Genomic DNA, 26,258 nt, shown 5'->3' on the forward strand with positions numbered 1-26,258 from the left:
CAGGATGGGGGTGGCAGGCCTTCCCCTGGCCTCTGGACAAGCCCCCGCCCCAGGGAGGCCTTGCTGCCTTGCTCTATGGGGAGGAGTCACTTCCAGAGGGCACATGCCGCCTCCCCTCCTCTCTCTCTGTCCCTCGGCTTCCCTCTCTGGGCTCCTGGACCCTGGGTCCAAGTGCTGCTTCCCCCGGCCTCTCTTCCTTCAGGCAGCCAGCCTTCCCTGCTGGAGTCCCCAAGGCCCAGCCACGCGCCCTGAAGGAGCACAAGCTCCTAGGGTGCGTTCACTCGCAGAGGCTGAAGGTGGTGGAGGGGTGGGGCGCTCACAGCCTGGCCTGTGGTTGGCCAAGGACACCAACAGGAGCTCTTCCCTGCAGCTCCTGGCAGGCCTGCTGAGGTGCCCCCCCAGCTCTGAGAAGCCAGCCTCACAGGATCATTCATCGCAAGCTCTGGGCCCACCGCTCGGCTGTGCAGCCTGGGAGGGGGGTCTGCAGTGGTCTGCCAAGCAGCACCTCTGCCAAGGAGCTCCCTCTGCAGAGGAGAACCCGGCCAAGGTCCCCCAAATTGCAGCCACCATCTCGGGCTGTATTAACAGAGGTTGAGTCCTCAGAAGGAGGGAGGGGATAATTGCAGTGGAGTCTCCCTGGCCAGGCTGCTGAGTTCAGCTCTGGAAGGGGCAGCCCACAGCAATGCTCTCTGTGAAGGGCCAGCATGGTGCCACCCAGGAGTGACACACACAGCCAAGCTCTCCCCTGTGTCCCTCAGGTGCTGGACAGGGAGGGTAGGGCTCACAGCCAAGCCAGGACACCCTTCCCAGGGCCAAGGCAGCCCAGGAAAAGCCAGCACAGCGTGTCCTCCTGAGAGGCCTGTGTGGACACTCAGGGGTCCCAGTCTGAGGGGGAACACAAGGCCTTGACCTGGTAGCCCACTTTCAACACTCCGTGAGCACACAGGGCCTCCCCCAGCAGAGAGGGGCACCGAGGGAAGCCAGGACCCCAGGCAGTGCCCTCTGTCCACCCAGGTACATGCTACCCCACCAGTGGACAGGCATCATCGTCTGGGCTCCCCTCTGTCCCCCAGCTCACATTACCCAGGACTGGCTGTATGAGCCTTGTTTCCAAGACCAGAGAGGTCATAAGGTCACCTGCTGCCCACAGGTCCCATCCCAGTCCTCCTTGGGGTATGTGGGTACCTGGGGCGGCCCCTCATGTCCAGGAGCTGAGGCCGCCCCTGGGTGTATCAAGGTGAGGTGCCTACCCCACCCCTACCCGCCCATGCAGAGCTGCAGCTGGTGCTCTGGTCAGCCCATGGGTGTGACAGCCCAGGGGGCCCTGGGGCCAGGTGGCCACCTCAGAGCCACTCCTTCCCCGATGCCATGTGTCAAGGGTCAGGGGTCACACAGTGCAGAGAAGAAGACACAAAGCCTGGCAGGTAGGACCCTGGGGGCACCAACTTGGGTGGGGGTCAGCCCAATGCCTTGTACGGAGAGGCCCCCAAAACAGGAATAAAAACCACCTAACAACAGAAACAACAACGTCAACCCATAAAGCCTCATTCCAGGCAGTTTCGAGCGCTTTGATGCTGATAGCCACCCAGGCTTCCCCCCGCCCAGCAGACAGTATCGTCATCATGTGTGATGCAGGGAGGGCACAGGAGATGCCACCGAGTCGTGATTGCTCCTGGACAATGCACATTGTCCTTTGACCAAGCGCCTCCCGCTCACCTGGGAACACACCCTCGGGTCCAGCATCCTCCCTGTGATTCTGCACAGTGGGAAGGACGTGGATTCTAGAAACCCCTCCTGCCCCAGCAGGCAGGTCCAGCTCCGAGGCCTCCTTGGTTCCCCTCAGAACAGAGCTTCCAGAAGGGCCCCCAATCTGTCTCTCACAGGAAATGGGGGGGTCTCAAACAGAAGGACCCCCAATCTGTCTTCCGCTGTGGTGGAGAGCTTGCCAAGGTGTTCAGGAAATGGGATTAATGGGGTCCATTATGGCCCGAGTTGTGCAGAGAGGACAGGGAGGGGCTGGATTTTGCTGACCTCCAAGGGGAACCCTTCTATGAACGGAAAGCTCGCACCTCGCTCAATGCGTTGCCAAGTTGCGATTCCCATGCATCCCAGTGCTTTGCCGAGGTGCCTACGCCACCCTTGCATGTGTGTCCTCCCCTGGGCACAGGATGCTAAATGGGGTGACAGTAGGAACACCCACCCCCCACCCAGTGCAGGGACTGGGAGGACTCTACGCCCTGGAAGGAAAAAGACCGCAAGAGTACAAATGCGCCATTTTCCCACTTTCTCTCCATGTTACAGTTGCAGTTTCTTTTCTTTCTTTTTCTTTTTTTTTGAGACGGAGTCTCGCTCTGTTGCCCAGACGGGAGTACAATGGCACGATCTTGGCTCACTGCAACCTCTGCCTCCCGGGTTCAAGCAATTATGCTGCCTCGGCCTCCCGCGTTGCTGGGACTACAGGCGCCTGCCACGATGACCGGCTAAAATTTTTTTGTATTTTTTCAGTAGAGACATGGTTTCACCATGTTGGCCAGGCTGGTCTCCAACTCCCGATCTCAAGTGATCTGCCCGCCTCGGCCTCCCAGAGTGCTGGGATTACAGGCGTGAGCCACCGTGCCCGGCCGACAGATGGTTTCTGAGGCCAAGAGAAGAAGCTGACTCGCCCAGGGCCACAAGGCAGGTTGGTGCAGGAGGTGCTGGGCCCTGGTGCCACCCCAAAGTCCACGGGGCTGCCCACAGCTGGGGGAGTGCAATGCCCGGATGGTCCAAGAGAACACTTTCTGGGCTGCTGGTTTGTACAACTGGGAAGCCCCTACCTCTCCACCACGACCCCTCCATGCCCTGCTGCCACAAGGGCCCAGGATCCCTCCCCACTCGCCGCTCCGTGTCCCAGGAGGTCAGATTTCACCCGGATGCTTAGCTCCCCTCCCTTTTTACAGATGAGGAAACTGAGAATGAAACAGGAAAATGAAATGAATGATTCCATCCTACAGGCCTGAGAGTCACCGTCTCACCGGTGGAGAGCCTGGGTAGTGCGTTTATCAACAGGACCGCTGGTTTCATGTCTCTGTCTCTCCTCATAGACCCACTCAGGTGGAGACCTGTCCCTCTGTCTCCGTGTCCCCAGGGCCCGGTAGGAAGTCGTGTGCAGGGGTGGAGGCTGGAAGACCAGCAGGTCTCCCTTCACCCGGGGATCCCCGAGCCCCATGCAGCCTTGCGGGTGGAAGGGCAGTGACTGCCCACTCCTTGCACACAAGGAATCAGTGAGACCAGAGGAAAAGGACAAAACCAGTGACCCAGGACAGCGGACGGTACACGGGGTGGAGGTGTGTGAGCAGAGACCCTTGGGACCCTGCATCTGGGTCTGGACGGTCCTGGAGCCTGCAGAGGGGGGCAGAGGAGGCAGGTGCAGGGGGGAAAGAGGAGGCAGGTGCAGGGGGGGCAGAGGAGGCAGGTGCAGAGCGGGGCAGAGGAGGCAGGTGCAGAGGGGGGCAGAGGAGGCAGGTGCAGGGGGGCAGAGGAGGCAGGTGCAGAGGGGGGCAGAGGAGGCGGGTGCAGAGCGGGGCAGAGGAGGCGGGTGCAGAGGGTGGGCAGAGGAGGCAGGTGCAGAGGGGGGCAGAGGAGGCAGGTGCAGGGGGGCAGAGGAGGCAGGTGCAGGGGGGGCAGAGGAGGCAGGTGCAGAGCAGGGCAGAGGAGGCAGGTGCGGAGGGGGGCAGAGGAGGCAGGTGCAGGGGGGGCAGAGGAGGCAGGTGCAGAGGGGGGCAGAGGAGGCAGATGCAGGGGGGGCAGAGGAGGCAGGTGCAGAGGGGGGCAGAGGAGGCAGATGCAGGGGGGGCAGAGGAGGCAGGTGCAGTGCGGGGCAGAGGAGGCAGGTGCAGAGGGGGGCGGAGGAGGCAGGTGCAGAGCGGGGCAGAGGAGGCGGGTGCAGCCCAGTGCGTGGACCAGTGACTGGCTCCAGGGGCCCATGGGGGGCTGCACTGTGGGCGAAAACGCACGGACGCGACACACCCAAGAGAAACAAGCACACGCCCCCAGGTGGTCCGCACACGCACGCTCCCAGCAGCACGGCTCAGGGCCATCAGAGAGCGGACACAGCCAGACGTCCACACGGGTGAATGGATAAACATGGATCACATCTGTGCGACAGACGGAAGAACATTCGGCTTTCAGGAGGCAGGAAGCACGGCACTCACACATGCGATGACACGGATGAGCCGCAGAGATGTGCCAAGTGAAAGAAGCCAGATACCAAAGGCCACATCTTGTCCGCTTCCACGCCCACACAGTGTCCAGGACAGGCAGGTCCAGACACGGAACGCAGACTCGTGCTTGCCAGGGCCCAGCCCGGTTCAGTCCCAGTTTCCTGGGGCTCTTTGGGGAAAGAGCACGGGCTTTGGAGTCCACTATGACTGGAGGGTGACCAGATGATCCTGGAGCCCTGGGCCCTTGGTTTGTTTTACTGCAGCCTGGGGGGGTCCTCCTAGCTCCTGGCCGTGGTCAGAGCTGAGCAGGGCCCGAGGAAGGCACCGGGGCTGCAGTGCACAGCAGATGCTGTGGAATCGGCAGCTCTTGGGATCATCCTGTGTGGTGGGAGCTCTGGGGTGGACACTGGGTTTGGGTAGCAGGACCGAGGGTCGATGGCCTCAAGTCACACTGAGTCGGGCCTGGCGGGGGCCAGCTGCTCCAGCACCCACTGAGCCCGGCAAACCTCGATGGCTCCTCCCATCCTCAGGGGGTCCCACAGCCCTGAGACCAAACACGGGTTTATTGTTTGTGAGGTGGTTCAAGCAGGCTGCATCAGGACAGAAACACACAAAAAACCCAACGCGGGTGGAAGTGACAGGCAGGTGGGGACAGAACGTGCCCCCTCCTCTGCAGCTCACACTCTGGGGGATACAATGAAACCGCTGACAATGAGAGCCCCAGGGAAGTGGGGTGCCATGGTGCCAAGGAGCAGTGTGAGGTGCCCTCGACATGGTAAAGCCCCGTGACGGGGAGCTGGAGTGTGCAGAAACGCTGGCGGCGGCGGACTATGGGTGACCAATGCTGTTTCTTTAAAAAACAAAGTGGAATTTCCATAACTCTTCACATTCCCATCAATGCATTGATCATGATCACAGCCAGCAGCAAACCCGCCAGGCTCCGTGGCCGGGACCAGCTGACCTCTGCAGGGGAGTGCGGGCTGGGCCTGGCCTGACCCCGTTCCACCGACACTGAGACAGCAGACACCGGCCCCAAATTCCACCACCTGTGACTGGCTGAGCAGCCACACACGCGGGTGGTCTGACTTTGGGGACACCCCATGTTATGCTGCCTCTTGGGGAACATTTTTATAATGGGAAAAACACGTCCCCCTTACAAATCCTGCAAGTCCGGGGTCTGCTGGAGCCAACCCCCAGTCCCCCAAGGCATCCCCACGCTCAGGCAGCCACCCTGGCGGGAGGTCAGGCCTGGGGCCAGGCTGCAGCTCATTCCCCAGGACCTGCGAGACCCACCCCCCGGCACCCGGATCCTCCAGGATGGTCTCATACCAAGATCTTCAGTAACATCTGTACAGACCCAGATTCCAAGCAAGGCCACATCCACAAGTACCTGGGGTTAGGACCTGGACACATTTCTGGGGGACACTGTTCAGCCCATTACAGGCAGCTTCTGTAGCATCTAGCCCAGCGGAGGCCTTTGGGGGGCAGCCTGGCTCTTTGCGACTCCCCACGGAAGGGGCACTGCGCTCCCCTCAGCCACAGGAGCCCATCCCTCCCCGCTGTGCCTGGCCCTCACGCTCTCTGCGTGCACCTGTGCTGGCCCCGTGCCCACCTGGATTAGACGAAGCCCATCAACTTGCCCCACTGCCTCCCATCGCCTGTGGCAGAGCCACCTTTTCAACCCCATAAGCCCCTTGATGAACATCCCCCAGGGCTCCAGCCTCCAGATGAAGCCTGGGGCCCTGCCCCTCCCTCCACCACCAGCTGTGCCACCTCAGCAGGGCCCACAATTCTGTCACACTGGCAGCCCCTGCAACCAGTCCCACAGGCCAGGCCGCTTCACGAGCCCCATTCCCTTGGTCACATCCCCTCCTCCCGGGCCAGCACTGTCTCCCACTGCCCCACAGCCTCCACTGAACCTTCTGGAAGCCACCCCTGCCCAGCGAGTTGGCACTCACTTGCCTGCTGTCCTGGCCATGATGTTCTTGGGGTGGGGGTTTGGCCTCTTGAGGGCTGGGAGACATCGGACCCAGCTGCAGTCCCAGTGCCGGCTGAGACCCACACACAAGAGCGGGGGTCTGCGCTGGCGGCTGCTTCCTGGAGGACATTCACAGACTCGCACCCTCAGACCCCAGACCAGCAGGGCCAACGAGGCATTTACAGCCCCTGTGCAGTTTACAGATGAGAAGAGGGAGGCCCTGGTGGGAAGTGGGGCCTGGCCGAACAAGACCGGACCAGAACCCCGGCCTGTCGCCCTCAGTGGTTGGCAATGGGCACCTGGTAGCCCAGCCTGCGTTCACTTAACTTTGTTACCTGGAGGAAAGTCACAACTCCACGACACTCCTAGATGACTCTGGGTGGGCTGAGGGTTACAGGGACACTGGTACCTGCTCCCGGGGTCACAATCGGCACATGTGCTCTGAACACCACCCTCAGCTGCCGTTCCACTTGCGGATGGGAGGATTCACCTGGTGGCCCCTCCGCCCTGCCGGGAGCAAGCCAGACCCAGTGGCCTTGGCCCCAGGAGCCCACAGAAGCTGAGTGTCGTTTCTATTCCAGGCCCTTCCATCTCACCAGATGCTAGGGGTACAAAGAGAAAAATAAGCCAGGGTCCCGTGGCCCCGTCGGAGCTCTCAGACCAGGGTGGGCAGACCAGCGAGACGGACACACTGCCCTTATGAGCCGCGCCCCCCTCCCCACACCCACCTCTGGGGAAGTCTGTTCTTTCCTGCGGGAAACCCCCAGGGCCTGTGGGACTCTTTGAGGAGACAGAGCTCACTCCGGGGGAGGTGAGGGCAGACGAGGAGGGGAACTCACGGGAAGGTAGGAAAGGGGTCTCGTTTGTGGATTCCTCTACAGGATTTGGGGGGACCTCTGAGAGTGGGGGACGGAGAGAATGCAGGTGGAGATTCTGGCCTGAGGAGAGGCTGGGTGGGACGTGGTGGTCAGAAGCCCCCTGCCTGTGGGCACGGCTGTTGGACCCTGTCACGGCATGGCTGGGACGAGGCACCCGGTGTCTTTCTGGCACCCGGTTTCCATCGCACCCAGTTTCGGGCACTCCGTCGCTTGCCTTCTGCAGAGCTGCTAAGACGCTGGGCACACAGCCGCGCCTGAGTGCAGGGGGAGAGGCCGGCTCCAGGCTGCAGGCTTCTCTCTGGGGAGGGGGACAATCCTGGGGCCCCTCTGGGGTTTGGGAGATGACTGAGTTGGCCTTTGTACAGCCTGTCCCGAAGCGGCCTGGCACGGGGCAGCAGACTGCAGGGTCCCTGGCAACCAGAGCCCCTTCGCCGTGGCTGGAGCTGGCGTTTCTATTTATGATTCACCTCTCATGCCCCTTCCCAGCACACCCAGCTCTGGTCTTCACGAGGGGCTGGGATTTTAGAGGTGGCTCAGCTGAGGGCATGGGGGTCTTGGCAGCTGTCACAACCCTCCTGAGCTACACGCACAGCCCGCACCTTGTTAGCTCTGGGCGGGCCGAGGCCCCAGCTCTGTCCTGGGATCCTTCCCAGTCACCCTCACGTCCTGGGCTTCACTTTTCCCCAAGGCAGAACCACAGCCGTGTGACTCACCCCGTCTCAAGGGGACCAGGCGGGTGGGAGGGCTGCAAGGCCTCTGTGAGGCCTGAGTGCTGGACTTGGGACTCCTGCTCCAGAGTCAGGGGCTAGGGCTGGGCCGGGCCCACCCAGCAGGATGCTGGCAGAGGCCCTGGGAGGAGGGGGAGTGGGCGCCAGCTCCAGGACTGGATGTGTCTGACAGTCTGTGTCCCACAGGGCTTGCCATGGGCCTGGGCACGGCTCCTGCCTCTGCTGGCCGACCTGGCTTGACCTCAAGCAGCCTGGGTCAGGACAGCCGCAGCCGAGGCCAGCCCATGGTGACAAGGCCTGCTTCCAGCCTCTCCCTCGTGCCCCAGGCTGTGGGTCAGCCCAGTCAGCCCTGCTATGGGCACATAGCCCCGTGCAGGCCCAGCCGGGATGGAGCAACGCAGGCAGAGCTGCACCGACCTCTCCGGAGCGCCGTTTGTGAACTCGAATCGAGGCTGGGACGGAGCAACGCAGGCAGAGCTGCACCGACCTCTCCGGAGGGCCGTTTGTGAACTCGAATCGAGGCTGGGATGGAGCAACGCAGGCAGAGCTGCACTGACCTCTCCGGAGGGCCGTTTGTGAACTTGAATCGAGGCGCCAAGTGCTCGCGTGTCCTTTAAGCCAGGGATGGACTTCCAGAAATTTACCCTTGGGACTAAAACCCCCTGTAATCAATATCTGCTGGAAGAGAGGCGGACGGCTGGCAGCGGCATTTATGGGAGTGAGCGTGTCCAGGGACGCACGGGTGCGTCGGGGCAGGGAAGGCCAGGCGTGGCCCTAGACAGGGCACAGGGGCATGAAAGGCGCTGGGGAGGAACAGGACCAGCCTCGGCAAGTGGGAGTTGATGCGCGTGACCCGGGCCCTTCCGTCTTGTCTGGGTCTCCACCACCAGGAGCCTGTTCTTGCGACTGAACGCCCACCATGGCCCTGGCCTCACCGAGCTGCCCTCGGTTCCCAGGACCTCTGGGGCCACTAGCTGGGCTCCTGCCTGGTCACTCTCCTGTTCCTCATCCTCCGCACGCCCCCAGCACCCAGACTTGGCACACTGGCTGCAAAGGCTCCCATTGCATGGTGCAGACAGCTCTCCCTGCACCCCCAGTGCCCGAGCATGGAGTAGGTGCCAATGAATGCCTCCTGGGGGAGTCTGACCACGATGTGTATACAGTACAGCCGGGACTCCCCGGGGAGCAGGTCGGAAACCGCACCTGCTGACTTTCTTAGTTGTCTTCTGGGAAGGTGGGCTGGACCCCACTACATACTCCCCAAGGTCATGAGGGGCATCGGGGTGGGATCTTCCAGAACCTTCCCTACTCCTTCAACTATCCAACGCTGACATGTGGGCCCCCACCCCTGACCTGGGGAGGCAAGGGCCAAGGAATCAGGGAGGGTGGAGAGGAAGTGCCCCTCCCATGACACGTACTTTGCCCCCAACACCTTCCTGCTGGCAGCCCTGAAGGCGGGTAACAAGATGGAAGAACAGAGGTCACAGAACAGAGAGGAACGGAGGTGAGTGCGGAGTCTCTTTCCAGTGGCTGTCCAGGTGGAGGAGACGGGGCGCTGTCTGGAATCGGCTTCCATGACGGCAGGGCGGGGGCACCGTCCTCTGCACTTTTGTACATCTTTGACATTTTCTATCATACGAAGCCAAATAGGAGAGGACACAGATTTCTCTTGAAGGCACAAACTGAAGGGAAATCCACTACCCAGATGGAGTTTTAAGAGGAGAATTTTGGAAGAGCCTCAAAGCAGGAGAGGAAATTGGCATGATAGCAGCATTGCATCTCCCAGAGGGAGGCTAAGGGTTTTTAAGAAGGCAAAGGTGACAACCAGCTAGATAAAAGGCTCAAACAGGTGAAAAATCAAGTAACCGGCACAAGATAAAAGAGGTTATTAAGATAAGGGGATTAAGACTCAGGATGAGCTGGAGAATTCGCAGAGGAGCTGAGTAGCCTCTGCTGTGGGTTGGCAGGGGCCGGCCAGGTCTCCTCCGTGGGCTGCAGCCTCCAGAGAGCATGGACCCCCAGAGGCTCAGAACCTGCCCCAGCCCTGACCTCCCCACTGGGCCCACCACAGAGCCACCTTTACATATCAGCTGCCAAAGCCACCTCCCGGCCACTCCAGCCCTGTGTCTTAGCAATAGCCCTTTCCAGAGGCTTCCAGCCTTATCAGCTTCCAGCCTTATCAGAATGGCTCTCCCACTGTCCAGGGCCCCCCGAGCATCCACACCACCACGCTGGAAGCCCCCAAGGCCAGAATGCAGCAGAGGCCCGAGTCAGGCCCCCCAGAGCTGTCTTCTGTTCCCACAGACGTGGGCTGGGGGGGCAGTCGCCCTTTGGGAGACCTCCCAGCACCCCTACCCTATCTGATGGCCGGGAAAGGAGCAAGATCTTGCAGTGTACTGGGCTCTGGTGAGGGAGGCAGTGGGTGCTGTGACTGTGGCTGACCCTCTTGCCAGCATCCTCCCTGTCCCCATCAACAGGACCAGAGTGCTTGCCGCTCCATGAGCTTCCCCTGCTCATGTGTGCCTGTGGCAGGGGTACCGCCCGCGCAGGCCGTGGGGACAGTTTATGCGTCAGGCAGCAGCAGCAGGTGCCCGCTGCAGCCTTGCCCAGGCTCCTTTGATCTGATTTGGTCCTCACAGTCGTCCTGGGAGGCAGGTCCTATCAGGACGTGTGGTTTCCAGCACACAGCAGTGCTCCCCGAGGCCCCTGCGCCCTGTCCCTTCTTCCTCTTTGATCATCAAACGACCCCCCCGTCACTGACCAGTCAACGGGTGGTCACTGCCCTGGCAGGCACCACATAGCCCGGGGCACAAGGGCCAGCTGTGGCTGCTGCTGAGTGTTCCCTGTGTGCCAGGTACTGACATGCAAGAGTGTGATGGTGGCCTTGCATTCCTCTTTCATCCTGACTGCTCACTACCCCCTTCCCAGGCACACACACACGGATGCATGGACACACACAACCACATGCACGGCACACACACATACACATGTGCACAGATGCATGCATGCACACACATGCATAAGCAGACAGATATGCATGCACACACACACAGACACACACATACACACACACAGCAAATCAGGATGCTGAAGCCAACCAGCAGCTGTTTCCCCTGTTGGCATGGCTGCCGCTTCCCAAGAGGGCAGTGTTGCCCTCCTGCCCCAGGCAGGAGGCTCTCGGCGAAGGACCGCATGCCTGAGTCTGAGCCAGTACAAAAAGGCAAGTTGCCCTCGGGAGCCACGGTCCCAAGTCCCCGGGGGGAGCAGACGGTGCTTTTCTCCCCCTCACTTTTTAAAGACAGCTTTTTTTAAAAAAAAGTTTTTTGGTTCCCAGGTAAACATGTCTGATGCAACCACAGGCCTGTCCCAGGTTGTCTTCCGGGCACCTGGGACCAGGATGCAGCCTTGGGGAGGAACCCAGCAGCTCCTCCTCCTTAGGGAGGAGCCCAGCAGCCCCTAGGTGGGCATGTCCCGCCCATCCAAGCTGGGCTGCCATGTCAGCAGCGTGCAGAAACCATCTCAGGGGCAAGACAGGGGTCAGGAGGCCAGGGGATCAAGGTGTCCTGCCCCACAGACACAGAGGCCAGCGGCCTGTGGTGTCTTGAGAGCTCACTGGAGAAACATGCCTCTGGGGGGAGCAGAACTCTTCCCTTCCCTGGGGTCTCCCCAGTGGCCACACCCAACTTTCATTCCCAGCTCACTGCTGACAGCCTGGGTGTCCCAGGCAGCTCCTGGTTTCTTGGAAAGGCTCACTATTCTCATCTGTGAAATGAAAAACCCCCTGCTCCCTAGAACTAAACACGACTGTGATCACGCACGCCTGCATCTGTGATGTCATCCCCATGCCCCAGAATGCCACCCCTGGTCTTTCTACAGGTTCCAATCCTAGTCCGTCTTCCCAGGAGTCACGGTGGGCTGCCCGCTGTGGCCACCCTCTCCCGGCAGTGGAGGGTTGAATTGTGTCTTCATGAAAGGTGTGTCCAAGTCCTACCTCAGTACCTGTGACCCTGACCTTGGAAAGAGGGTCACTGTATGGGGTCCTCATCCAATGCCTGGGGTCCACGTGTGAAAAGACAGGGGAGGAGACACAGACAGGAGAGAATGTGCCGTGAAGACAGAGGTGGAGATCGGAGTGATGCCGCCACGAGCCAAAGAACACCTGGAGCCCCTGGGAGCTGGAAGAGGCAGCAAGAATCCTCCCCTGGAGCCTTCGGAGGGAGCGCAGCCGTGCCGGCACTGGGATTTCAGACTTCGGGGCTCCATCACTGTGAATGACTGTGTGTTGTTCTAAGCTACCTAGTTTGTGGTCATTTGTTATGGCAGCCCCAGAGCACTCATGCCCTGGGTACAGAGCTGGGAGCAGGGAAGGGCCTGGCCAAAGGTGTGAACGCCTCTTCCTCAGCCCCTCTGCCACCGGCATGAAGAAACTGCAGAAACGTCCCCACTTCACACAGCAGGTGACCAGACAGACCCGGCATCAGCCTGACCTGGCCGCTTCCTGCCAGCACAGCTGTCTTCCCCACTCCCCATGTGCTGGGGGTGCATCCAAACCGACCCCTGCCCTTTTTCCCATGATAAGCCAAGGGGTTGAAGATGAAGCCTCGTGTACCTTTATTTTCCCCACGGCACAAAAAAACGGTTCTTACACCCCTCTGGGATCCCCGCTGAACACACTGTCCTGGCATTAATCCAAAAAGAAAACCGGTGACTCCTCGGAGAATGGTCCATGACTCGGCAGATGCCAGTCTGCCCCGTGGGAAGGGGTCTCCAGGCAACACAGCCACACTGTGCTGGGAACCTGGATGGGCCCCGTCACTGGGGTCACCTTCTCCTGCCTCTCTGGGGCGGGCTTTGCAGCCCCGACAGCTGCCTGTTCCTCCGGCTGCTCCTGGAGAGGGGCCCGTTCTCAAATCCCCTGGAATTGGCCACTGAAGGCCCCCCTCTGCCTCTCGAGCCAGCTCAGAAGTGTGCACGTCACCGAGGCTTCTGGTGACACCAGCAGTACAGGCGGCCTTCACCATTAGGTCACAGTGAGAAAGCGAGGCCTTCTGCATTCTCTTCCCAGCCTCCCGATTACATCAAGGGACAAGAGTATGGGTCTTTATGGTGGCTCTGCCCCTGCTCATCTCTCTATTTGAGGGAGGCAGGGTGGCCCTGGGCGCAAAGCTCACAGCAAACAATGTGAGTCCATGTGGCCAGGGCACACAAAAGCTAACACGTAGTCAGTGGTTCGTGTTCATGGTGCATGTTTTCATAGTTACCTGCAGTTTATCACAGGTGACGTTGATTTTTTAACTGCAGCAATGATTAACATGTCTTCTAGGTATAAAGGTACTTCAAAAAGAAGTGAGTTGATTTATTAAAGATCTAGGTCTTAAATAACAGTATAAGTGACACTGGATTGCCAAGGTGGTCTGCGCACACTGAAAGCTGTTCTAAAAATGCCAGAAGCTGCTCAAAATGTGGGGCCCCTTCCTGACCGAGAGGCTCCTGTGTTCCCTTCTCCTGCGGGCAGGGACCAGGCCTTGGTTTTCACCAGGTCCCCTTCCAGGGATCCCATGTGGAACAGCAGCGGGGGCCTGCAGGATTATCGGGAGCGGCCTGCGAGGCGCGATGGGCTCGGGTTCAGGCGAGGCACGCAGCGCCCCTAAGCCTGGTTCTATCCTGAAAGGGCGCCTAAGCGTGAACAGAGCCGGTGCCTGCAAAACCTCCAGGAAGAGCTGGGTGCGAGTGGGCGTTTGATACACGCTGCTGGCTGTCAATACCGTGTGATCCACACTGGATGTTGAGCGAGAAACAGAAGAATGAAGAACACAGAAAAGTAAAGAGCCCTCTAAACAGCCCAATCAAGCATCATGGAATACCACGTGCCAGGTCTCATTCATGCCTCGCTGGCACTTCCTGGGTCCTCCTGCCGCGTCCGTCCGCTCCCGGTTTGCTCACTTTTCTAACAATCTTACTCATCTGGTTTCCTAGACAGCAGTGGGCGGGAATGAGCATTGACAGCCCCTCCAACAAGGAGAAGAGGAGGAGTCTGGGGCCATTGAGTACAGGGAGCAACAGCCCACAGAGTGCAACATCCCCTAGGCGCCAGGGGGTCCCGGCTACGAGGTGAGCTGCTTCCAATCCCAGTCTTGTCATGTAGTGGTGGGTGACTCTGGGCAGGTTTCCTCACCTCTCCGAGCCCCAGTGTCCCCACCTGTAAAATGGGGACAATAATAGAACTTACGGCATAGGGTTGTTTCAAGGGTTAAAGGAGATAAGTCATTCCAAAAGCCTCCATAAAATACATGTTAATCATTATCAAAATTAGCTGTTATAATGACACAAGTCAGCAGGAAGAGGGTTCCAGTGTTTCTGATGTAGACCTCAAGGTTGCATGTAATGCATTTTGGGATATGCACGGAACAGGGCAAATGTGTTTAAAGATCTGAGCCTCCATGGGATAAGCTGCTCTTGTGTGGGAAAGCCCCCTCTAGCCTGAAGATGTGGCTGCCTGAGGTCACAAATTCCTGGGGCTATTCCTGCTCTGGCAAGCTGCGGGGGCTGATGACGCCAGCACCGTCGCTAGGGCTGAGGCCCAGGAATAATGAATGGCCACAGCCAGGAACAGGCGCCCACCAGAGACAAACAGCATGTTCCTTGCACATTCAAAGCAGACACAGTTTAAAAATAATGAACAGGGCGGGAGGACAGTTATTTTGCCTGAGGTCATTCGTTAAACCTCAGTTTCAAAACTGACCACAGGCTCAAGCTGCCGGGAAGCACAGCCCCAAGTTGGCACGACTCCCGAGCGGCCCACCAGGCCCGGCTGCGGGTGACGGGTGGGTGTCCACTACGGCTGCTCAGGAGAAGTCTTTTGTTTTCATTTTCTTTTTTGCTACATTTGGAGTTCTTGTCAGAGCCCTGGATAGCAGAGGCTCCGTATGAATGCAGCCCAGATAAGGTGGCTGCAGCTGGGAGCCCCGGGGTTACCAGCTCCCCAACAGTGCCGTCAGCCCCGCACGCACAGCAGGGAGCCCCAGGGCAGGCCCGCAGCCCCCAAGGAAGGTCTGTGCCCGGGAAACACATGGCATTCAAACCGCCGCTGGTGTGTGGCCCCTTATCCACTCTCCCTGGGAGGAAAGGCCCTGTATGGCGTCCAGAGGGCTGCTGTAGGAGGTGTTTGCTAGACTGGGCCAGAGGGCAAAGGTGAAGGGGCGGCTGACACACTCCAGCCCACAGATCCTGGCCCAGGATGCTGGGACCTGGAGAGCACGGCCTTGCGTGCAGCACCTGCCAGTAGGTAGCAGGATGTGTCGTAGAGGGCTTGCTGACCCCAAACATGCCGAGTCACCCACATCCCGGCCTCCCCGCCCGCTTTGCCGGTGGGACAGAGTGGCTGACGGCGTGTGGCACAGGCGGGGTGAGCCCGGAAGGGTGAGCATGTGCCTGCTGACGCTTCGTTCACCAAGCGGGGGTCTCTACAGCTCGCCCAGGTTCCAGCTGAGCCAGGCCTCTTGGGAAGGCATAAAACAGTCAAGATTCAAGCAGGTGAAATCTGAGAACACTGCACACACTCATGGGTGCGGAAGGCTCTGATCACATCAAAATCTTACTCCCGGCAAATGCTGGGCCCTCACAGGGGATAAAAACAGAACCCACTGACGAGACGCCTGGCAGTGCGGGGGCCCCAGGGTTAGTCTGACTGCTCCACTACCCATGGTTATGGGCTAAATGTGTCCCCTCAATCCATGTGTTGATGTCTCAGCCCCTAGGACCTGAGAAAGTGGCTGTACTTGGAGATGGGGTCTTTAAAGAGCTCCCTATATACCTAATGTAAATGACGAGTTAATGGGTGCGGCACACCAACATGGCACATGTATACATATGTAACAAACCTGCACGTTGTGCACATGTACCCTAGAACTTAAAGTATAATAATAATAATAATAAAAAGAGCCCATTAAATTAAAACAGGTCATTAGGGTGGGCCCTAGTCCAATCTCACTGGTGTCCTTATAAAAAGAGGAGATGAGGACACAGGCACACAGAGGGATGACCCTGCAAGGACACAGGGAGAAAGAAGGTGGTTATCTGCATGACAAGGAGCGAGACCTCAGGAGAAACCAGCCCTGAAAGGCCTTGATCTTGGACTCCAGCCTCCAGAACTGAGAGAGAATCAACGTCTGGGCTGCTTAGTGGTGGAAACTCCAGCAAACTCACACACCAGCCCAGGAGGGCCTTCCTAGGACAGATGGGCTACAGCACCAGCTTCCTTGGGAAAAAGGGATTTCTCCCTTGACACATCTGGAGGTGCTACAGGGACCCTCTCCAGGAATAATGTCCGGCACAGCCTGGCAGACTTCGGCTCAAATCTGCCTGGGCCACTTCCCAGCTGGTGACCTGGGGTGATCCCAAGCACCGAGGGGGGATGGGTGCCCCAGCTCTGCCACTCACCCCAGCTCTGCCACTCACCCTAGCTCTGCCACTCACTCCCCCCAGCTCTGCCACTCCCCCCAGCTCTGCCACTCACCCCAGGTCTGCCACTCACTCACCCCAGCTCTGTCACTCACCCCAGCTCTGCCACTCACTCCCCCCAGCTTTGCCACTCACCCCAGCTCTGCCACTCACTCACCCGAGCTCTGCCACTCACTCACCCCAGCTCTGCCACTCACCCCAGCTTTGCCACTCATGTCCGAAGCGGCCGGATGGCCAGGGCAGCAGCCACTACGCCGACAGTTCACTTCCATTTAACCCAGCTTTGTGGAGATGCCGCGGGTCTGGGGCTTGGCTGGTATTCCCAAGCCCCGTCTCCCCATCTTTGGCAAGGCCACACACGTGTGGTTTCAGCAAGGGGTTGCTGTGCTGGAACCGGCTGTGAGCAGACCTGCAGAACCTCAGCCGGACCCCACCCTGCCCAGGCCCTCAGTCTCAGGCTCAAGCCTGTGTTTCTGGTTTTAATTAACAAAATGTGTTGGTCACTGAGAGGCCCTGGCAAACATCTTTGTATGGTGTGTCCCCTGGGGGCCAGGATTCCTCCCACAGCCCCATGCTGAGGCAGAGTAAGGGTAGGGGTAGGGATGATTCCCTCTGGGACAAGGGGGAAGGGAAGGGAAGTCAGCACTGAGCACAGGAGGGACCAGGCCACACCTCGCTGGGCTGCTGACCCCACCCCAGGTCAGTCCCCCGGGAGAGTGCCCTCGGCCATGCCCAAGGAAACCGGAACGCTTGCTCCAGGGATGGAATGGAACTACCAGAATGTCCTTCCGAAGGATGGAAATCCGTGTGATTTATGTGCATAAAGCAAGGAAAATGGACAAGGAATACAGAACCACACAGACAAGAAGAGGTTGCAGAGGGCGGTCAACTACTGTTTTTGCGACTTCTCTGCGACTCTTAACACGATCAGAAAGAAGGATGTGAGCGGAAGTCAGTGGTCACGTGACATCTGTCTGCGTGTGTTTATGGATCCATCCATATATAGTAAAGCCCAAAGCCCGCCTGGGAGTTTGAGCCTGGAAACCCAGGATGGCGGCTCTGGGGAAAGAATCGAGCTCTGGGGCCCTCCCTACACGCAGCTTGTAGATGCTGAAAGACGCCTAAAGCAAATACAGCCAGGTGCCAGGACCTTGACGATGCTGGGGTTGGTTCTGTTATTCTGCATGGTTCCCGTGTTTAGATCTTTCACAATCATTCATTATGCATAAACGTTTTCATTAACGATATAGGCGTGATAGGAGGTGGCCCCTCCCTGCTCTGAGAGCCCATGCCACTTCCACACAGGCCGAGGGCCGGCACCCACGGTGAGCTGGCTCATGCTCCCACCACGTCCCGAGGCACCTCCAGGAGACTGGCCCTGCAATGGCCCATTTCACAGACGAGGAAACTAAGGCCTGAGGCTTTAGGACTTGCCCATGGCCCCACACAGGGTGGGGATTCCCACCTGCTTTGCCAACCGCTAAGCCCACGCTCCAAGCACTGCACCCCGTCCACAAGGTCAGACGGGCCACTCCTCAGGGCCCCCAAGGGCAGCAAGCTCCCAGCTCGCACAGGTCAGAACGTGAAGGACGCCTTTGCAGGGCGGTGCTTACGGCCCAGGGCACCTGGCTTCATGCACTAATGATCAGAGAGCCGCGTGCCTCCGTGCAAAACACCCAGGCCAAACACATGGGAGCAGACTCAAGGCCCACGAGGGAGGAAAGCAAGCGGTGCTTCCCAAGCACGTGGGAAAAAGTGGGCCTTGCGGGGCCCAGATCTAAGGGAGTCAGGGCCTGGCAGCAGAGAGACCCTGACCCGTAAAAGGATGGAAAGGGGCAGATAAGGAAGGAGGCTGGACTTACGAGAGGTCACCCTGATGAGACAGGGTTCCAGGAGAAGGTGACGTCCCCAGGAGACCCGGGGAGGCCAAGAGGGGGCCTGGGCACCAAGCTAGGTAGCCTAGATGTCTGGTGTCCCACTGGTACTGAGGCAGCGCCCTGATGGAGGCAGGCTTTGCAGGCCTGGGAAGGGCCTGTGCCAACACAGAGAGGGGCAGGAGAGCCCCAGCCAGCTTGACTGGGGTGGCTCCACAGGCCAGCCCTGTGCTCAGCAGGTGGGCGCCACAAGGCCACTTCCTGCCACCCACATCACTTTAGAGTGTGAGCACCCAGCAGCCCACGGAGCAGAGATAAAGGCGGCCCCGCCCTCGGCCGGCTGGGGACTGAGTAACTCGTTCTCCTCTGCTCACAACAATCAGATGAGCGAGAAACTGGCCCAGCCTGCTGGGCTTGCAGCAGCCGGAAGGTTCTTCTGGCCGTTGGTGGGCACCTGCCAGCAGGGAGGGTCTGGGCAGGAAAGAGCCACATAGCTGCACTCGGTGCAGGGACGAGGGTGGGGATTCCTGACAGCCTCGACCACGGCAGCAGTGTGTGTTCAGCAGCACACTGGGGCCAAGCACCCTTGGGTGCCAGTCACCAACAGAGAGCACCTCTGTCCCCCTCTCTCTGTGAGCCTTCGTGGGAGCCTGGCTGCCGGGCTGGGGAAGATGACCCACTGTGGCACTGTAATGGGACAAACAACCAGGCCCTGTCCCGAAGCGGCCTCAGCCTCAGGTTTCCAGAGGGGGCCCACATCCTGACGTTTCTAGGTGTTCTTCATGCTCCAAACTCTCCCAGCCTCCTGTGGCGAAGCAGCCTGCCCCGGCCTGCCCCTTGGGGACAGCTGTGCCGTTCCGAGGCAGAATCTAGGTCTCAGAGCGAGAGAAATCTGTGCTCTCCTGTAGGAGCTGGGCCCAAAGTAGAAACCCAGCATGGGCGCTGGAGTGGGCGAGGGTTCCCTTCAAAGCTGGCTGCTCTTTTCCTCTGCCCCAAGGAGATCAGAGGGTGCCACGTGGGAGCACGCGCTCCTACAAAGCACAAACGGCTCTTGGTGCCCACACTGGCACCTGCTTTTCTGACCTGCAGAGCGCTCTTCCTGTCCTGGCCCCAGGATGTGCAAGACAGCAGGGTGGAGCTTTGTGGGAAAGTGGGGCGTCCTCGGCAGCATCAGGCCAGTCCACCGCCCCAGGACCAGCCACGGGGACACCCCACGTGCAGAAGCTAGACTCATGGAGCATCAGTGACACATGAGACCTCTTCTGGGCTGCACACACTGGTGCAGGAGAGAGGGAGGGAGGAAGGACGAGAAAGATTTCCAATCACTCAGTCTCAAACCTTTGAAAACTAGTGGATGCTTCTTTCTGCATAAAACCTGGGGTGCATCCTCAAGACATAAAACAGCTCACGGAGCAGGAGCAGATGGACAGAAGCCCCTGGAGAAGCCAGGGCCTCGGGAGTGAAGAGGGAGCTCTGGATGTCCAAGTTCCCTTCTCGGTTCCTGCCGGGGTGTTGCCCGTGTGCAGGAGCCTTAGCCCAGCAGGTGTGGGGGTTGCGGGCAAATGTCAGGGATGGGGGTGCCTTAAAGATGGAGAAACTGAAGCCCAGCGAGGAGCAGCACCACGACCCTGCCATTCTTGGGGCCCCATTTCCTCCGTCTCAGAGGGGAGCCTGTCAGATGCTGTGAGCCCTTGGGCCAGCCACCCTCTGAACACAAGGACAGCAGGGTGAGGGCACAGGCGAGAGTGTGCACGCACCCTGAGGCCACAGAGAATGAAACATGAGGGTTGGTTTTTGCCCAGGAGACAGGTATGTTCTTGAGGCGGGCGCAGGGAAGAGGTAGAACTCTCAGGTGTCCCTGGGGCTGGGGGATCTCACTACCTCTGTAGCTCGTCTTTGAGCATTAATGCTAAGTCCCAGCACCCCGTCCACAGCACCCCAGCCTCAGGGTAACGAGGCCTGGTACCTAACCCACAAAGTGCTCGCTGGTAGGGAGTGTGCAGGCCAGACACTAAGGCATTCCAGTTCTCCCTGGCCCTGTGCCAGGCCACTAACTGGATCCGCTGCACTCAGGGACACCATGTACTATGGTCCCTGCTCTACAGGTGAGGACAGCAGCCTCAAAGAGCCCAGGCCAACTGCTTCCCATGGACTCGCTGCCCCTTCACAGGTCAGGAGTCCCCTGAGACAGCTCAGGGCAGCCTGGGACCAATGCCAAGTTCAGGAGCAGAGGAGAGGGCTAGAGAGGTGGAGGGTCTGCCGGCAGAGACAGGGTGCACCTGGAGAGGGCCAGGGCCACGGCTGGGTGGGGTGGCCCAGGACTATCTGAGCCAGGGAGATGGTGGCTGGAGGGTGAAAACCTTTGACTGGCAGCCCATAGGGGTGGGGTAGGAGGTCATGCCAGTCACCCACACAATGGCTGATGTTCACCCAGCGCTTATGTACAAAGACCATCTCGGGCTAGCCATGAGCCTCACTTCACAGACGGGGTAACCAAGGTTTAGGAGGCAAATAAACTCTGCTGACCCTGGCACCTGGGGTGAAGAATTTCGGCTGCATCTTCCTCGGCTAGGCCTTCTGATCAGATCCGAGGCGGTGCCTGCCACCATCACCACCATCAATCTCTTAGGCCCAGCCCCCTCCCTGCCCTGGCCCCACCAGCCCTCCAGAACAGGGTCACATGCCCCACCCTGGTGCCTGCTGGCTCTGGCTTGAATTTTGCTAAATTTGGGTGACTTCCTAAGGCAGCAGGGGGTGGGGTGGGGGTGAGGTTCATCCTGTAAGGAGGGCATCTAGCGTTCCTGCCCCACGGGCCAGCGTCGGGGCTCCTCTCCCTCTGGCCAATGTGGGGAGCCTCCCTAAAGTGCTCCCCTCCCGCCCAGGACCAGGAGCTGCCCCAAAGCAGCACAGTCCAGCAAGCAGGACGCCTGGACCCTTTAAGCAACCCGACTGCTGCGCCGTATTCACCGCAATAGGCGGGCAGGAGCGGGACGTACTGCTGCCAGAGTCCCGGCCCTTTAAGCGACCCACACTCCCCGCGTCGCATTCACCCTAATAGGCGGGCATACAAATGCCGTTGCCTGGAGCCGCAGCCCAGCGAATGGGACCCACAGTGGCGCGCCCTTTAGTTGACTCTGTCTTATTCGCCGCAATAGCTGATCATGAGAAATCCCGCTGGCTGCCAGGAAAGGGGCGCGGAGATGCTCCGCCCCAACACCACGCCTTCCTCTGCTGACCATCCCCAAAGTCCCCTTTAAATGACAACCCCCCCACCCCACCCCACCCCCACACCGAGCGCCGTTTTCACCCCAATAGCACATCAATCCCTCCGCAACGCCGGGATACTGAGCTCTCCCTCCCCTGGCCGAGGAAGGCCCTTCCCCGCGAGGAAGCAGCTGAGAATGGGCCAGCGAGAGAAGGGACAAAGGCACGGGCGACAGAACGCCCTCTGTGCTGTCCCCGAGCGCCTGGAGGCCCGTTCCCTCCTTGCTCAGAAGCACAGGGCACTTCCCAAGGGGCCATCCGTGACCAGCAGTCAGGGGCATGCTGTCTCCAAGCTGGGGTGGTGCTTCTGCTCTGCCAGGTATGGCAGGGCTTACTGAAGGTTTGCCATCTCCCCTGGCCTTGGATGAAGGGAAGGCGACCCCAGGCTGGTCACAACAGGCAGCCTGACCAGCTGCCTGCCGAGGTGGGGTATCCCTCAAATCTCCTCCCTATTTTCCACTTAAACTCCCTAAGAATGTACATATTTAGAAGGAATACTGTTCAGTTGTTGAGCCTCAACTTTCCCCTTCATCCTTGTCTTCGTGTCAGCAGGCTGAGAGGGGATCCATCGACCAGTTAAGTCCATCTGCATTAACCAAACACACTATTAGGCATCCCGAGGAGGTGAGACACCCTAAGGGCTCCATTCCTAAATCAGAGATGATGGGACTCTGGGAAGAGTCATGCACTCTTGTCCTTCCCATCCTAGAGCATGGAGGAAATGAGCTGGTCACGTCCCACACCAGCCGATGCTGGTGAAACCAGGACATGGTGGGTAGGACTTGCTAGATAGGGGCAGCCAGTCTCAATCTACTGACCTCCCTGGGATGAGACAGTATGATGGCTTTCCACATGTGCCTCACTTAACCGTAGAGCACCTACTGTGTGCCAGCCCCTGGGAAGAGAGCCCGGAGCAGACTTGCAGGCAACTGTGCATGGAGACAGACGCCGCGCACCAGCGGCACCCACCGGGGACAGATGCCATGCACCAGCGGCACCCACCATGAACCGGCTTGGCCCAATCCCTTTCTCCGTAGGAAGCCATTCAATTAAACAAACGTGATCATTTCAGTATAAATAAAGAGAAAACAAAACACAGAGCTGAGAGCTGCTTTGGAATGGGTAACGGGCCAGGAACAGAGACTCTCTCAGAGAGGCAGCATCCGAGCTGGGACCTGAATTAGATGGAGCCCACCAAACGCAGATCCAAGGAGGGGCTGAAAGTAGAGGCACAGCCAGTGCAAAGGCCCTGGAAAGAAGCCGGGGCCGAGGCCAGACCCCTGTGAGCAAGGAGGGGAGAGGGAGAGGAGGGGAGGGGGAGAGGAGAACAGGGGAAGGGAGGCAGAGTGGAGGGGCATCTAGGGCCTGTGGGGTCTGGAAAGGGGTCAGGACTTACTGAGACCTATGGCAAATCTCAAAGGGCTCTAAGTGGGCAAATTACATGAAGTGGTTTATCTTTTTAAACACCATGCTGGCTGATGGCTGGAGAAGGGCTAGGAAGGCCACGAAAGGGGAGCCTACTAGGTAGCTGATGCGGAGCTCCAGGCAAGAGCTGGTAGGGCCAGGAGGGGAGTGGAGGCCAGCCCTGGAGGGAGTAGCCGGATGTGAGGTGGGCTGGGAGGCCGAGCAAAGCATTTGCTCTCAGCCTGGGTGGCTCTGAGATTTGCAACAAAGGCCCTCTAGGAATTCTGGATCCCTCTAAGCCAGCCAAGAAGGCTCATGTCCCACCCCCTCCCCATCTCCCACCTCAAGCCCTGGTCCTGAGGACATAGCTGGTGCCCACTCCGCTTAGTGTAGATGCCAGCACAAGGCAACCTCACACCCTCGTGGACATGATCCCAGAGGCCCTGGCTCAGAACAACTGTGATGCTAAGAGAACAACGCGGTCCTTAGTCCAAGTCCTTTGTACTCGACTGCCAACCCTACCACTCTCCGGAGCAGCTTCACTAGCTGCCCATACATCTCCACGGGAAAGGTTACCCAGCCGTGGCCAAGACCCAGCCACCAAGGCCCCAAAACCTTTAAAAATCTTGACCAGCCCAGGAGCCCCATCCTCAGGCTGTCAGTTGCCTCCTCAAGCTGCAGGCTCGGTAAGTCATCAAGCAAAGCTGGCATCGAGAACAATATTATTTTCCTTTGTGCCGGTCACAAGCAGCATGAGGACATCCAGGGCAGCATGCCTGTCCCTGTCGGGAGGCCAGTGGCCCTCACTTGCACCCCCCAACATCTACCCCCCAGCACACTGGTGCACTCCTTGGGCTCCCCTGCCAACCCTGCAAGTGGCGGGCACTTCTACCCACCTGGCCCTTGGACTCCACAAGGGGAGCTGCACCTAACGGCTCCCTCCCCGACAGCTCCCTTCCTATCAAAATGACCGGGATCCTTTTGGCACTGTGCACCCCTGGGCCTCGGCCCCTCTACAACCCCCTGTCCCGGAGGTCAGAGCTTCCAGCTCCCCAGGCCTCTCCGGGAGAACCCTGAGCTGGGTCCACAACATTTCTCAGCTGCGGTCACAGGCTGATTCACCTGTCCCTTGAACAATAAATGGGAATGGGGGTGGGATGTACCATCTGTCATCTTGGGTAAGTTTTCCACCTGCACACTGAGCCTGTATGTGTGCAAACGTGTGCAGGCTTAACCACAGAATCAGCAGAGAGCGCCAGTCCCCAAAACACAGCTGGCAGAGACACACACAGCCCTTCCACCCGCCGGCTTGTCACAGAGTGTTTCTCCCTCCCCCAAGCGTTACATGTCAGATTACTATCAGCGTTCAGAGCGAGGCCAGGATTTCAGGAGAGAAACTGATACCAGGCATTCTCAGCATAGTAAATACAATCCTGGGTAGGGGCGGGGCCGGCGGGGGGGTCTTGCGTTGGTATTCTGTAAAGAGCTGAAAGCAGTCCTTGGAAGAACATGGCCTATTCATGGCCCAATCTGGACCCAGAAAGGAGCCTCCACTGGACATGCAGGATGGCTGCCCAGGGTTCGACATCTGCAGGGCAGCCTCTCTGAGACCAGGCCCAGGACTGCAGGTCAGAGGCTCCTCATCCGGCCCATCTGCTGTGTCACCTTTCCTAAAGACAGCCTGGCAAGACAGACACACGCGGTGCCTGCCTCCTGGCACCCCAGGCCAGCCCCACACGCGTGCAGGCAGACAATAGGATCTGCAGTTCTGGAGCTTGAGACCTGAAGGCAGCAGCTGGGCACATGATGCCACCCCAGGTTGCCCCAAACCTGCCCGATGCCTGCAAAGCCCCCACTCACCTGGCAGGTTCAAGGAACAGCAAGGCCCTGTGCACCAAGGAGGTGGGATAAAAACGTGCAGAGGGGCCTTACTCCTGGGGGTGGGGAGCAGGGTTTCTGTTCAGTCTGGGATCTGGATCAGCCCTGGTGCAGGCAGACCCAAGAGCATCTATCTAGGATCCCAAAGGCTGGCCCACTTCTCCAGGCTTTGGGAGGCTGTATCAGGTGGGGTGGGACCCTTACAGAAGTCTTCCTGTAAAAGGCACCTTGAAGAGACTGGGGCAGACACACAGAGGGGAGCAAGTTGCGAAACGGCAAGAGAGGAAATCCACCCAGCCGCTTCGGCGGGGCAGACCCGCTCAGCCCAAGGATGAGGGAGAGGCTGGGCTCAGCCCAGGGACGAGGGAGGGGCAGGTAAGCCCACCCTGTGACCCCTCCATACCCCCAGGAGTCACCCCAAACCCTAACTCCAGTTGGCTTCTGACAGGAGGCAGCCCAGCGGTCTGGGTGGGGGTTGGGGGCGGTGCCTGGGAAGCCTAGGACCGGCCTGTTGCCCGGGGGGCTGCAGACTCCGGCCTCCTTCCTGCCTGCCCCACCCTCCTGCACCCCACTCCCCGGGAGGAATCTTCAAGTGCACAAGACCCTCTTGAGGACTCAGGCACCTCAACAATCCCTAAGGCTCCATATCTTCAGGGGGTCAGTGCCCCAGAGATGGGGGCTGTGGGCAAGGTCCTTCCCTAGCCTGTAATCCAGGCAGCCCCCTGACTCTGCGGACTCAGACACAGCAGTCCTCCCAAGCCCGCAGCTGGGACGCCAGACTCAGATCCCAGACCCCCTGCAGACCCATCAAGACCTGACTCCTTGGAGCCCGCGTCGGCCGAGCTGGGGACACAGACCCCCTGATTGGCCAGGGTTTGTGGTGGTCAGACCCAGCCACCTTCCCTGGCGGTCCCGGCTCCTTTAAGCCCCACCAAGTGGGGAGCCGAGCTGGGCGCGCCGCTTCCCACTCGCGGGCCCCACCCGCCCCAACCCGCCAGGCGCCGACCCGCCCTGGCCCGGGGCGCCCCCAGGCTCCCCCGCTCCCCCGCGCGCGACCGGCCCCGCGGCGTGGCTCCCCGCACTGGCTACTGCCAGGGTCCGCGGGGCTGCGGCGCGAGCTCCTGGATCCCTTCGGCCGGCCCCCCGCGGCCCTCGGTTCGCTCCGGCCCTGCCCGGCGGGGCCCTCCGGATCCTTCCCAGCCCGCCATCCCCCCGCCGCCCCCCGGGCCGCCGCGCTCCTACCTCCTACCGTGCCGCGAGCTCTCGGTGCTCCGGGCCGGCCGGGCGCGCGGGGGCTCCACTGGCGGCGCGGGCCTGGCTGCAGGAAATGCCAGCAGATGGTCCCCCCGCGCGAGGCGGAGCGAGGGCGCGGCGGAGGGAGGAGGCCCAGGGAGCCCGGAGGCGGGAGGAGGAGACGCGGCGGCCGCAAAACCCGGGCCGAATCGCCGCGCGGAGCGGGCGCCCAGGGGGCCCCCCCACCGGCTGCCGCTTCTCCTCATCCCCCAACCCCCCGCGCGCGCTCCGGGGCTCACACTCACCCGGGCGGCCAGAGGTCGGGACACTCCGCTGAAAATGGCCAGGAGGCTTGGCGG

The 26,258-nt window shown here is 59.9% G+C and overlaps 1 protein-coding gene across 2 annotated transcripts in view; it reads right to left on the minus strand.

Annotated features, from left to right (window-relative positions):
- The window catches only part of OSBPL5 (oxysterol binding protein like 5), an 89,839-nt gene extending 63,793 nt beyond the window's left edge, over nucleotides 1-26,046 (minus strand). Inside the window, exon 1 of one of the 2 annotated variants that reach the window (XM_024346911.3) lies at nucleotides 25,909-26,046. The gene's annotated coding sequence lies outside the window, so the exon portion shown is untranslated. The remainder of the gene's footprint in view (nucleotides 1-25,908) is intronic. The other variant, XM_024346912.3, reaches the window with a different exon arrangement.
- Nucleotides 26,047-26,258: the final 212 nt, after the last annotated feature.

Source organism: Pan troglodytes, chromosome 9 (assembly GCF_028858775.2).
Source record: "Pan troglodytes isolate AG18354 chromosome 9, NHGRI_mPanTro3-v2.0_pri, whole genome shotgun sequence".
Taxonomy (NCBI): domain Eukaryota; kingdom Metazoa; phylum Chordata; class Mammalia; order Primates; family Hominidae; genus Pan; species Pan troglodytes.